Here is a 14,584-nt window from a genome sequence, read left to right on the forward strand (position 1 = left end):
CATTTGCTGGATATTTTTAAATAAACATGCAACGTTAAATTGTAAATTGTAATAGTTTATTTGTGATTTTTGAATAGCTGACCTATTATATTAAATCTATCAAATTTAGAAGCTAAGAGCATCCCTAGTAGTGGCTGTATCTGTAAAATAGCGATAAAAAAATACAGATTTTTTGACTACAGCAGTAGCGCTAAATAGAAATGCAATTTAGTTTATCTCCATGTGCAACACCGTTGATGGCAAATATAGCATCAATTTGCCAACGTACTAAAAACTTTTCTTCTTCCTCCCTTTCTCTGCTTTCAATAAGCTAGTTTTTTCTTCCATGAGTCCCAACAACACTAACAGCAACAGCAATGATACCGAACCTATCAACAGCGGCCGAGGAAAGAGTTTCTCAGCAGCAGAAGATAAACAGCTATGTAACGCATGGCTGAATACAAGTATGTGTCCTGTCACAGGCGTTGAATTGAAAGGAGAGGCATTTTGGATTGCTATCCACAAAAGTTTTTTGGAACACATGAAGGAGAGCGCAAAACTCGTGCTGGAAAGCACTGGATATGAAGCTCACATAATTGAACATACTGTAAAGTCGATTAAGGATCGTTGGACCTATATCCACCATAAAGTTTCCAAGTATATTGGCTGCGTTGCTCAAGTGGCACAAATATCACTGACGAGGTGATTATCATAGCGTATATGCTGATATAGCTTTCATGGTAAACATGATCCTATCACCACAGTTATTTATATCAATGCAAATAAACCCTTATGAAGGTGGAAGCTGCCAAAGTACTGTTCAAGAGATATTACAAGCAAAGCTGGAATCTAAGCCATTACTATGCTCTCCTCAAGAATGAGCCAAAGTGGATGGATCTTGAGAAGAAGAAGAAGGATGAGGAAGGGTCAACGGCTAGGGCCAACGACGCAAAGAAGGGGGCCGTGAATCAAGGCTCGAGTGAGCGACCCATCATGCGCAAACAAGCAAAAGCGCAACGTGGCGAGAAGCGTCAACTCGAAGAAGATGAGTCCGAGTTGGTCACCATTGAACACGACCAACTCGAGTGGACGCGGAAACGCGTTTCTTTGATGCAACGCTAATCAGACATCATCATCATGAACATGAACATAAGTGACATGGACGAGGACTCTGCGGAATACTTCCATATAATGAAGAAAAGGGTCCTCAAGGCTTTGAAGGAGGAAGAAAAAGCTACTGAACAAGGCAGTGTGACCGAACTGGATGCCGCAGCTGTCATAGAAGAAGAGAGTGTAGAGGATGAAGAAGGAGAAGAAGAGGAAGAAAGTAGAGAAGATGGGAATGACGAACATGTAAGCAATTAAAATTAAGCGATCAATGTTTATTCTGAGCTCTCTCTATGACGGCTCCATAGATGATCGATCAAATCTTCGCTCAACTGTGCATGAACTTGACTAACTCTAATGTCTAGATGCCGTTGGATGAACTCTTCTAAAGTTTGTTGATCGCGATTGATCTGTGGTGTCGTTGGATCGTGGTATTGGAATCGGCTATTATCTGTATTAATCTGCAATGATAGCTTGTACCTAGCACGCTCATCCTCCACGATCATAATATGCAAGATATTACACGAAGTCATGACGTTATGAATATCTTCACGTTTCCATAATCTTACAGGTTGTTGGATTATACCGAAGCATGACTGCAATGCACCAAAAGCACACTCGACAACCTTGCAATATGCTTCTTGCTTTCTTTTGAATAACTACATAGAAAATAGGTTTTAATAAAAGCATAGTGCAATCATATTTCAGTACCTGTTCTTTTGGTGCTATAGGTTCGCCAGGAATCGATTGTATTAAAGTTGCCCATTTTAGATAAATTCCGTCAGTGAGATAGTATCCTTTGTTATATATGTGGTCACTAATAGTAAACTCGACGGGTAATGTACGACCAGCAGTAAGATCAGCAAACAAATGTAAATGATGTAGCACATTGATATCATTGAGGGAACTAGTGAGCCCAAAGAATGCGTGCCAGATCTATAAGTCACAGGATGTCACTGCCTCAAGAATAATTGTGGCCTTTTTTTCTTTTCCTTGGTACTGGCCCCTCCAAGCAGTAGGACAATTCTTCCATTCGACGTGCATGCAATTAAGAGACCCAAGCATGCCCGGAAAGTTGTGCTTTTCAACAAAAGCTAATACCCTCTTGGTATCTTCTGCATTGGACACACAAAGATAATCGTCACCAAAAGCCTTGATTACTGCCGAGCAAAAACGCTTTAAACACTCTAAAGCAGTGCTTTCACCTATCCGAAGATATTCCTCGACTACCTTGGCACTGTCTCTGTAAGCAAGTTGTCTCATCGCAGCAGATACTTTTTGCAACGTCAAATAGCCCAGTTTTAATGCAACATCATACTTTTGTTCGAAGTAATTGTCATGCTGTTTTACGCCTTCTACTATATGTAAAAAAAGATCACATTCCATACGGTAGACGCGCCAAAAGTCTTTATCGTCATATACGGAATCTTCAGCAAAGTAGTCCTTGTATAGATGATCTGCGCCAGCTACATGGTCGTGTTCCTTTGCTTTGCACCCAGGAACAGACCTGTTTTCGCTGCCACCATCATGTCTTCCCCTCAAGACGGGCAAAAAGGTATACATGGATACGTGCCACTACCACTATCTTGTCGAGTATTACCAATCGATGTTTCCAGACATGAATTTTGTGTCACTCGCCAGCACTAGTGGTAATCAGGTCAGTGATCACCTCTACAAATTTGCAAAAGTCGATCTCCTGGGCCAAACATTCATTTCCGAAATGTCTCGCCACATAAACACCAGCACCTATGTCCGAGTCATTTGCCCAAGTACTCAGTTTCATACTGAAGCGATCGTTCGTCCTGGGTGCATTTAATATTTCTTTGTCCACAACCTGCACAATCCCACCGACGGTAATTTCTGCCAATTCGTTTTTGCTTTTGTTGAGTACCTACAACCAATTACGCAAGTCTTTGAGTCGTTTAGGATGCTACGTATGGACGTCTACTACTTAGAAATCGAACCATATAAGTGGCAGTGTGTCATTCCTTTGGGGAGGCTCCATTCCAGTGTTGTTGTTACCCCTATTCAAATAAACAATAGCTGTGCTCTTACATATTTACCATATAAAATAAAAGTAATCTACTCTTAAAAGCAAAATACCTCAGGTCAGGTCTTTTTATTTTTTGGCTTCACGCTGCTGTAGTTGTAATAAAGAATAAAATAAAAAACAAGTTTTGAATTATAGAAATCGCTTCAGATTTAAAAAGCATTTTGACTTATAGATGGTCAAATAAATAAAAATGTTGAAGAATTTCATTTAGTAATTGGCAAAAAAAAATAAAAAAGGTGAAAAAAGCAAAGTGGTGGAGACAAGCATAGTGGCATTAAAAGTCTCAGAGTGGGAAGAAGCACAGCAGTCCAGGTGGTGTAAAAAAGGGGTCATCCCAGATTGTTTTAGGGGAGAAGGATTTTAGTAGGGGAGCCAATTTTAATTTATTTGCTGCATCACGGCTCTGAAAGCGTACTGAAAGCGCTCTGAAAGTAAATTCTCACTGAAAGCACACTGAAAGCACATTGAAAGAAAAATTTCAGAGCATACTGAAAGCACTCTGAAATCGGGTTTTAACTCTAGTGCTCGTCAACAATAGGTACAACCACACATGTGTCTTTATAATCTGTAAGAACTGACACGTGTGGTGTTTGGAAAAGGACAAAAGGTAGTATATAAAAAGGGGAAAAGGTAGAAAGGGTTCAGAAGAATAGGGTTGATATGCGGTAAAATACAAATAGACAGAACTCAGAAAATAAAAAGGAATCAGGGGTATGATGAACGCGAAATACAAATACACAGATACACGATTACAATAACGGCAAGTTCCACTTCCGATGTCAATTGTCAATCTACGAATATATATCTGAAAACGCTTAATCTTTATTTTATCATGGGGGTTAATCCCCTTTTATACACCTTGTCAACTGGGCGCGCTTGGCCGAGAGCGACGCCAGGCACAGAGGACAACGATCTCTATCAGATAGTTTGGACGGAGTAGAAGACGGAAAAATAGGGAAATGGATATAGCAATGTCTATACGACGGATAGAAACATAAGAGAGGGAGTACGACGGAAAATAAGAGGGGCCATGAATTACAGGGTCATGGTAACAAGGTGAGGGTAACGAGGGAAAAAGGACAACGGAGAATAATATAAACTGCGCAGGGCAGGTAGCATGAGTATGTGAGAGAGTATAATACGGAAAATAAGGATGGATAGAAATATAAGGGACGGGTCCCGTTAAAAGAAGCATAAAGAAGAAATAATATTCGGCGCCTATGGCCGGCACGATTTAGAGTTGAAGGAACGTAAAATGACGCGAGAGGAAATGACAGAATTATTTTCAGAAAAAGAGCTAAGGGAAATAAGAAAAATAAAGGGAACTGACAGAAAGGGAAAAAGAAGTATGATAATCCCCGGATAGGGGGTGCGAGAAGAATTGTGGGGAGTTAGGGGGGGAAACCTGTGGATCGGATGACCATCGCCGGCAGAAAGATCCACCACCGAAATCGCCCATAATTGGCCGAAGCCAGAATTCGTTCGTCGTGAATGAATGAGGCTGGAAAGCCCCACACACTTCGTGTTAGGACATCTCGCCTTCTTGGCTCAGTTGGCAGAGCGTCTGCCTAGTAAGCAGAAGGTCAACAGTTCGATTCTGTTAGAAGGCATATATCAGTCAAAAGACTATTTTTTTTTGCTGTCTTAGCTATATTTTCCATGTATCGAATCTTTTTGGCGGAGATATCGTAGCTAGGGGATAAGAGAATAGGGATAGAAAAGAGTATGTAGATAATTGATTGATATCCTTATGTACGATTATTGAAGGTATTTATACCTTTTGAACAACTTAAAAGAACTAATAACATATACAATAACGATATTACTAATACGATTACAAATCTGATGAAGGTCGATGAATAATCATGGGAGGAGTTGAGGGGATTGGTGCTGCAAGGTTTCTGAAGAAGTGTTATTGTGATTGGTGTGGTAACTTCTTGTAAGTGCAAAGGATAGAAAAAGGTACACAGACAATGTATACTATTGGTCCATGAATCTCAGAAGTATAACAATATCTATAATATTGTTATAAATAACAAGATTATGATATCTTATTATACTATCAAGCGTTCAAATAAAAATCTAACTTCGTTGATTTTTAAATGAACTAGGCGTCGTCATTCCTCCTAGCCTAGTTTTTCCCAAACATAATGGTTGAGAGCAATCCTAGGGGTTGAGAATTTTATAGGGTTTAAGAAATTATTTTTTAAACAAAAAATTAATTTCACTATTTTTTATAATCTTTTTTAAAATTATATGATCTATAATTTTTTATTTATTTATTATTTTATTAAAAACATAATCTAAGGTTTATCTTCCTCATTGGTTCATGCTTCAGGCCGAAATATGCTGCAACACATGTGTCGTAGTGTCGAGTTGCTTTTTGGTAGGTGGATCCGTAGCTAATGAGAAAGGATAGGAACAAAGGGTAATTAGAGAGTAGAGGGTTGTTAAAAGATACGTTTTATTACTTGTGACCACGTGGCTAGGGATCCGCATGGTTCAGTTCAGTTCGGTTCTTGAAGGGAACTAAACCGAACCATCTAAAGCAAGAACCGAACTGACTAGAACCGATGAGAACCGTAGAACCAAAGAATCTAACTGAAGAACCGAACCCATCATGTATATTAAAAAGGCAAAATTTGGTATCTTTAAAATGAAAGCTGATGTGTGTGTTTAAATGTTACGGTATACTTGAATACTGTAATAAAAAAGGATACTTTATTGGTTGTCGTTCCTAACCCAATCGTGGTTGCCTCCATTCCGTCCTCAGATATGGTTGGTTAACGCTCTTCTAGCCGCGCTTTTATTCTCAGATAAACAATAAAAAGAAAATTCATTCTACAATCTAGTACTTTAGTTCTTTCTAAGCCGCGCATTCGTGGTAAATGAGTTCAAATGAAGAAACCTACGCACAAAGACTCCAAGTACTTGAAGAATTGGAGCAACGCCTTCGCACAAAACTCGAGGAACGCGACTGAGGAGACAGACCAGAGCTGCCCATCGACATTAGAAGTGAACTCGACGACTCGACCCAACTTGACTTAGACGACAATTTCAAGATTTTCAAGAGAGACCTCATTAAGTATGACGGCGATAAATGGACCCGATCAGGTGCTGTCAACAAAGTATTTGTCCACGAACTCAAAAAAGCGACGTTGGACGCCAATCAAACAATCAATGGCAAGTACAAGGACGCAGACCGGATGCGAAACGCGGCTCGAGCTGCAACAGAGATCTTTGACAACTTGCAACAACTTATCGAGCGAGGTGGTAGCGACAACGATGAACAAGACCTTAGGCAGATCATGGAAAAAGCTAGACGACTTGCAGTTTATGGTTTCGCGACAGGAAAACAGCAAGAGCGAGAGGCAAGAACAACAGTTTCAAAAGCCCTCAAATTACCAGCGAGTGTCCGATATATGGAGGAAGAAGACGAAGCAGGCAAAGACCTGGCGTTCAGCCAAGACATGGTGCAAAAAATTGAACAAGCCAGATACAATCAACAAATTATCAGAGCAGCCATCAACAGAAACCGCAATGGATATAACGGATATAACAATGGTGGAGGCCGAGGCCGGGGCCGCAGATTCAACAACTTCGGCAGGGGTGGCTACAAGTCCAGCTCTTTTTTTGGCAGACCGAAACCCAACAACAACTACAGCCAAAACAACACCAATCAGACCAATCCCAATCCCAGACAGTAGTGCCGCCGTTGACGGAACAACACTACACAATTCCCCCCGATGGTATTCCACCGGGGGCGCGCCTATTATATTTTGCCGATCAATGGAAGAAGATAACGAACCATCCATGGCCTTTGTCTATCGTCCAAGAGGGCTACAAAATTCAATTTCAAACGCAACCACAACCATGGTTTTCCAAGAGGGTGACACAGGATGCGGCAGCACAGACCAGGATCGACCAGGCCGTGGCACAGTTTCAAGTAGCACAAGTGATAGAGAGATCACCTACCCAAGACCGCCGGTTTTTGTCGACATTGTTTACTATCCAAGAACCTACGAAGATTCGACCGATTTTCGATGGCCGCAAGATAAACCGATTCATCCAGTATCAGAAATTTCGGATGGAAGGTTTGCCAGCCCTACGGGATTTGATCGAAGCCAAGGATTTTATCTGCAAAATCGATATGAGAGATGCGTACACGGTGGTTCCGATCCACCCTGATTCGCGAGACTTTTTGACATTCGAGACCAAAGATGGTGTAGTGATGCGGTACAGGTCGCTCCCCTTTGGGGCAAGCATGGCGCCACGAGTGTGGTCGAAACTACTTCGATATGCCCTAGAACCACTCAGACGCCAGGGGATGCGCTTTTGCTACTACATCGACGACGTGTGTCTATTGAATCAATCGGCAACCAGCTTGAAACAAGATTGCGAGAAAATGATCAACCATCTCACGTCCTTGGGTTTCATCATCAACCACAAGAAGAGCGACCTCAAACCGAAACAAGTACAAGAATTCTTGGGTTTTCAATTCAACACGATCACGGGACTTATCCAAGTGCCAACACACAAACTGAACAAGCTGGTGCGACGCATCAAGCAAGCCAAAAACCAAGTGTTCTTGTGCCGATGGATCGCCGGATTACTTGGTAAGATGACAGCGATGATTCCAGCAATTGCCGATGCCCTACTCCATATACGACACATACAGCGTGCATTGACCACAACATTGCAACAGACACGACAAGGGTGGGAGGCTCCATGCCAATTAACCACACTGGCAATACAGGATTTGAATTGGTGGCTCACCCTCGCAGAGAGCCGGAATGGCTTACCTATCCATCGACCACCACCAGAATTACCAGCAGTAACCATCCATACAGATGCGGCGGCGTCTGGGTGGGGAATAGCATCCGAATTAGGCGAATTCGCAGGATATTGGCGCACTGACGAAGAATCCGAATCGATAAATGTTCGAGAACTAGCAACGATCAAGATAGCGTTGGAGATCTATGCAAAACGGTTTGCAAACTCAACAATACACATCTACACCGACAACATAACAGCGCTAAGATATGCAAGCAAGGCAGGCGGTACGGCATCCATATCACTGCAGCAACTCGCCTTAGACATTCAAGATATATGTCTCGATTACAACCTCACAGTCAGATTCTCTCATATTGCGGGCGTCAAGAACGTGGCGGCGGATCGGCTCAGCAGACAGCGCAAACCGATTTACGAATGGACGTTGCCGTACAGCAAATTCTACAAGATTCTACAGCAATGGGGACCGCTAACGATCGACGCTTTTGCAGGGAGGCACAACAATCGACTTCCGACGTATTGGGCGAGGCAACCGGATGGCAATCAAGCAGCAGTAGACGCTTTCCAACAACCATGGCTGAAACGCGGATTGTACCTTCATCCACCATGGCAACTGATTCCGAAAGTCATCCGCAAATTCAATCAAGATCGAGTGCAACAAGCCGTGTTGGTCACTCCGATGTGGCCAACCCAGTTTTGGTGGCCGATGATTTTGAACCAAGTACGGGACCCACCATTAATAATGCCGATCAACCAACGAATCAACTTAGTCGCATGGCGATTATTGAACGCACATGGCACAAAGAAGGCTATAGCAAGGAAACGACAAAATTTTTAACAAAAGCCACCCGTTTATCAACAAGAAGGAAATACAATCATTATTGGATTCGTTATGCCAAATGGTGTCGTGCTCAGGTTCCTATTCAAGACCCGGAACAATATAATCCCAAGATGCTGGTAGAGTTCCTGGAAGCCAACGTAGACTTAGGATATGATTCCCTCAATGGAATGCGATCATCGATTGCGTCAGTGTTTGGCGTTACACATCCATGGCGACAGCCCATTGCTGAGCACCCAGACGTCAAACGGTTCTTTGCTGCTAAAAGACGCACAACATTCAAGAGGCCTAATATTAGTCAAGAAATTTGGGATACGGACAAGGTGATAACCTTACTGAAGGAATGGGGCCCAACGGAGCAACTGACGATGGACAAACTCCAAAAGAAAACCATCATGTTACTGTGTTTGGCAACCATGTGGCGCACAAGATCGGACATTAGACGCTTGCAACTACGAGACGTGCATATACAATATGACAACGGAGAATGTATTGGCATGACCCTCATTGCTCGAGAACCAAAAGAGAGCCAAGTCAAAGATTCAAAAATTGGTGTCATTGCAGACCAATCCATATGCCCTGTCCGCACCCTACACACTTGGATGAAGAAATCACAACCGTTGCGCTGCAATTTACCTACAGATCAAACACTCTTTTTAGCCAACATTTACAAGACTCCAAGAGTAGCAAGTCCTGTAACCGTTGCGAACTGGGTTACTAAGGTCATAGCCGAGGCAGGCATTGATACTACCATTTTTAAGGCACATTCCACGCGTTCGGCGGCGAGTACAAAGGCTGCTGAAAAAGGCATAGACGTTGATATGATCAAGGAACATGGCCATTGGAGCAAGAAGAGCGAGACGTTTGAACATTATTATTATCGCCCTCGCGACCAACATGCACGTGGCAGACAAGTAGTTACAACAATTTTTTCGTCCACGGAGAACACACCAACCACATCTGAGGACGGAATAGAGGCAACCATGATTGGGTTAGGAACGACAACCAATAGGCTAGTTGCCGGAATGGAGTCCGATGATGTGGTGGGGACCCGCCCTTGGTATCAACGCTTGATTTGGCCCTTCCTATAATATCATATACTTAGACAAAAAAATTGTAATATATAGCTTAGAAAGAACTAAAGTACTAGATTGTAGAATGAATTTTCTTTTTATTGTTTATCTGAGAATAAAAGCGCGGCTAGAAGAGCGTTAACCAACCACATCATCGGACTCCATTCCGGCAACTAGCCTATTATTGTACGTTGAACAGCGATCTCAAAATGAATAAGAGAAACAGAATGTAAACATTCTTATATAATGTGGGTCATTGGGTATCAATCCATAGCAATTAATTTTAGTTAAGGATTTCACTGTCAAGCTAGCCTGCATCCAAGTATTCCTAGGCTAGAGGAGGGAAATGCTCACTACTGTTGCGCCACTATAAGGTTTGAGTTACATAAAAGAATATCAGAGTTTAAACAGTTTAAACAAGTTTATATAAAACCTAAATGTATTATAGGAATTAAAAAAATTAAAAAAAAATATCTTAAACATTTCAAAAATAAACAAATTAAAATATAATTTTTTATTTTTTCTTATATATGTTCAAATAATTATATATATTTAATTAACAAAACCTTTTTTAAACAACTGTTAACAATTAATACCTATTGCATAGTTAAAAGATTAAAGCATAGTTTTTACAAAAAAAAGTAGAGCTTATAGTACTTACTTAGAGCAACTTAGTATTACTAGTACAATATGTTATTATAATATTGGAGGAATTGCACCATAACTGGCAGTACATACAGCTGCTGTGTCTCTACGTATGTATAGTGTATAGTGTCTCATAAAAGGCAAAGGGTGAATGGGTAAGATAATTCTGTTATAATCCCCCGAATGTATAATCTCAAATGGAATGCACAAACTTGATAAAACTGATCGAGAAGCCATAATAAATGTAGTAAAGTAGTACGTCATATAGAAACCTGCATTGTGGGTAGCAAAGTAGAGGAACAAGTAATGATGCACGTCATGGGCAGATAAAGCAAGCTGCCATCAGAAGAAGTCTTTTTATATTTTTTTTTACTATTTTTCCCTCCCTTCTGCTTTTGCAGGTTCTGTTAAGTTCTTGAATAAAGTATGGCTTGCAAATACACTACTTCTTGGTTTTTAAGGAGTAACATTGTTTGTAACTTCCATTATAGCCTACTTTATACTGATTACCAAAATCGCTGATTGCAATCTTCTGCCTCTCAGTTCTTCGGTTCTATGTATACAGACCTGGTTCGGTTTCAGTTCTACGGTTCTGATATGGATCCCTACACGTGGTTATTTGTAATCTTTTTCTCTAATAAAGTGCCTCAGTGCTTGCCATATAATACAACCATATTATACGATACAATTACGATGTTGTTGAATCCCGCCTTCTACTCGTTGTTTCTATATCCGTTTGTATGTTGTCCATGTATATTAGCGCAGTGGAATTCTGTTGTAGTTGTTTGCTGCCTGGCAAACGTGTTGCACCGCCAAAACGGAATAATTAAAGGCCGGTTATTTTCACTATGACAATATCCCCTCCTCAAAATGTTGGTCATCCTCAAACAACAAGGCAATCTGTCCAGTAGCATCGAGATAGTGGCGTTCGGTAGCCCGAGCTACAGTCATATCATAACAAGGCTCACCTGGATTCTTAGAAGCCAAATGAATTGGTTGGAGGCGATCTGTGTGAGCCCAGGAGCTGTAGACTTGGCCTTGAGTATCTTGAAGCTGGTATATATCTCTATTTGTTCTTTCAGTAAATATGTCGAAGCACGTGCCTTACAAGTGGCAAATGCAGCAGAAGTTTCTCTGTTTGTTTACGAATGTATCATTACTATACATGGCTGCCCACGTGCTTTGTGCTCAGACAATAGCTTACCTATCCAAAACAACGTTGTAAATGCCGTCTGCAAGCAATACGGCATCGAACAGCGACTCACATCACCATATCATCCACAAGCGAACGGACTAGTTGAACGATTTAATCGAACGGTCGGAGTCATGTTGAAAAGACTCAATAAAGAAGAAAAGAAGAACTGGCCAATGTACCTACCTGCACTACTATTCACATACCGCAGCATTCAACAAGAAACGACGAAGAGATCTCCATTTTACTTGATCTATGGACGAGGACCACATACACCTTTCGACCGACACGTGCAACCACAAACAAACATTGCAGATCTCCTAGAAGAGGATGATGAGCGCGACGAAGATACGATCATACTCGACTTCTTTGAAGAACATATCACAAGACTCAATACAATAAGAGAAGAAGCGATTGATACAATCAAAAGTGCACAAGCGGCACAGAAACGGAGAATCGAAAAGAAATTACTGCAGCAAGGCAAGGAACTGAAACGCCCTTTCCAAATTGGAGATACTGTTCAATTATATCAAAATTACTTGGAAGGAAATTGGGCAGGACGCCTAGAAGATCTATAGGAAGGACCATTCTTGATTCACGAGGTCAACAAACGCGGTACCTATCGATTAAAAACGACGCAAGGAAGATTCTTATTGAACCCCTACCATAGAAACTGATTGCGCTCTTGTACCTTACCTGATACCGAGTACCGAGCCGCAATATCTCAGACATCGCTGCACCTCATTACCAACGAGGTCGATGCAGTACCACCACAAGAAGATGTATCAGAATCAGACCAAGACGAAACAACACAGACGATGCCGCAGCAAGGAAAATCGAGAAGGACTAAAAATGCAGGAAATCGGAGAAAAACAAAGAAAAAGAAGAAAAGAGATAGTAGCTATCGACCTACTAGAGGACGCTCATAGAGCAGTAACTCTGAAATATAAACGTGCATATGCATAAGAAAGAACTTATACATTTCAAAAAGAACATATTATAAAATAGAGAAAAAAACATATATAAAGAAGAAAAATATCCTAAACAATCAACTCTATCATACCACTTGAACTACTACAATGAACAACAAAAAAATATCATGTAAACCCAAACTTCTGTAAGTCTAAACGGCAATCTCCCAACTGTACCACAAACCCACATACCACACACACACACACAGACTATATCAATACCTGTTTATACATATCAAACCTTTTATTTTAATAAACTGCAATGGGTACAGAAATATAAATCGATCATAAATCACAATACAATCAGAAAAAAAAACATAAACAAACAAACACACACGATATACACAAAGATACACATCAAAATCCATTATCACACATAAACACACAAACAAAAGGATGGAGCGCCGACTCTACGATTCGCACCTGATTCAACAACAATACAAAGGAGCGCCAACACATACACAGAGCGACTCTACGAACCACATACAACTTATCAAACCGATCGAACAGATGGAGCACTGAAACATACAGAGCGACTTTACGATCCAAACAACAATATCACATCAATCACATCAAACGGATGGAGTACCGACACATTTACAGCGTGACTTTACGGTCCAAACAACATCACAAAAGAATTACAACAAAAACGAACGGATAGAGCCGCCGACGCATATGGGAACGGCTATTTGCACCACCCCACCTGCACCACCCCTCGGGTAGTAACTAGCTTTTCGGAGGTGAAATGGCATGGCGGGTGGTGAGAAACGATGAAGGGTGAGACTATGGCGTATTGTTTGTTTAATGCATAAATATATGTAGCAGTACCACCACGTTTTTCAATTGTATCCATAATTATAAGAAACATAGTGATCATACAAACATTACGAGTTTGCTGCATAAATGTCTATTTTTTTTTAAAAAAAAGGAACACTAGTGAGAAAAAAAACGCGACTAAATACACTATCTGTCAAAATAGTGTAATCATCAGTAGTAGCCTACAGTCGTCGCAGTATTGAGCACTATCGTTGATGAGAACGTTTGCTAAAGACTATGACACACTAACCAGGATGTTGCTACCGAAAGAATCAGAGAGGCTTGAGTTGATCCTTTTTATAATTTTGTGTGACAAGGAAAAGAAAACGCGGTCCATTCAGCAAGCATGTCGACATTACAGACGAGATCACCAAACATCCCCGAGGAAATCAACCAAACGTACGAATCGTACGACATTGCAATTACATCCTTGCAATCTTGGGCGTTGAAAAACAAGTTCCAGCTTTCAGTAATCAGAGCTGATAAAATAGGCCCCAAGCGAAGGTGCCAACTTGGCTGTAAGCACTTTGGTCAGCCCTGTGACCAGACACCGAAAGAGCTACAATCGCAGCAGCAACAAACAACAATTGTTATTGATGAATCTGAGCAGCACTGAGAAAAAGAAGAAAAGACGTAGCAAGGATTCTCAACGGATTGGTTGCCCTTTCAATCTGATGCTACGACCATTAGACAGTAAGAGCCAGCAATGGCATATAGTGAGTATCTATGATGGCGGACACAATCACCATATGGCTTTGGAACCTAGTGCCTACCCACTACACCGCCGTTTGAAAGGAGACGTTCTCCAGACAGTGCGTACCTTAATCCTCAACCATGCCACCAACAGAGTCATCACCGACTTCCTACGCAGCAAAGGCCATTCTGGTACCGCCGCGAAGGATATTTCGAACATTCGTCAAACAGTGTTTACAACGACCCTGACGGTGCAATATTCAACCTGATCAACCTTCTGCAAGAGAACGATTACCACGTCCGTTTTGACTCGAGACAAGAAGGGGAAAAGATTTTCCTCAATGCGTTGTTCTTTGCCCATGGCGATGCTATAAAGGTTGCAAACCAATTCCAGAGGTGATCTCCATGGATGCCACCTACCAGACC

At 41.3% G+C, this 14,584-nt stretch overlaps 1 non-coding gene across 1 annotated transcript; it reads left to right on the forward strand.

Annotated features, from left to right (window-relative positions):
* The first annotated feature begins 4,676 nt into the window (after positions 1-4,676).
* BDB00DRAFT_t129 lies at positions 4,677-4,749 on the forward strand. Its single transcript has one exon. It is a non-coding gene; the product is annotated as a tRNA-Thr (tRNA).
* Positions 4,750-14,584: the final 9,835 nt, after the last annotated feature.

This window comes from Zychaea mexicana (assembly GCF_025766255.1).
Source record: "Zychaea mexicana strain RSA 1403 chromosome Unknown BDB00scaffold_179, whole genome shotgun sequence".
Taxonomy (NCBI): Eukaryota; Fungi; Mucoromycota; class Mucoromycetes; order Mucorales; family Lichtheimiaceae; genus Zychaea; species Zychaea mexicana.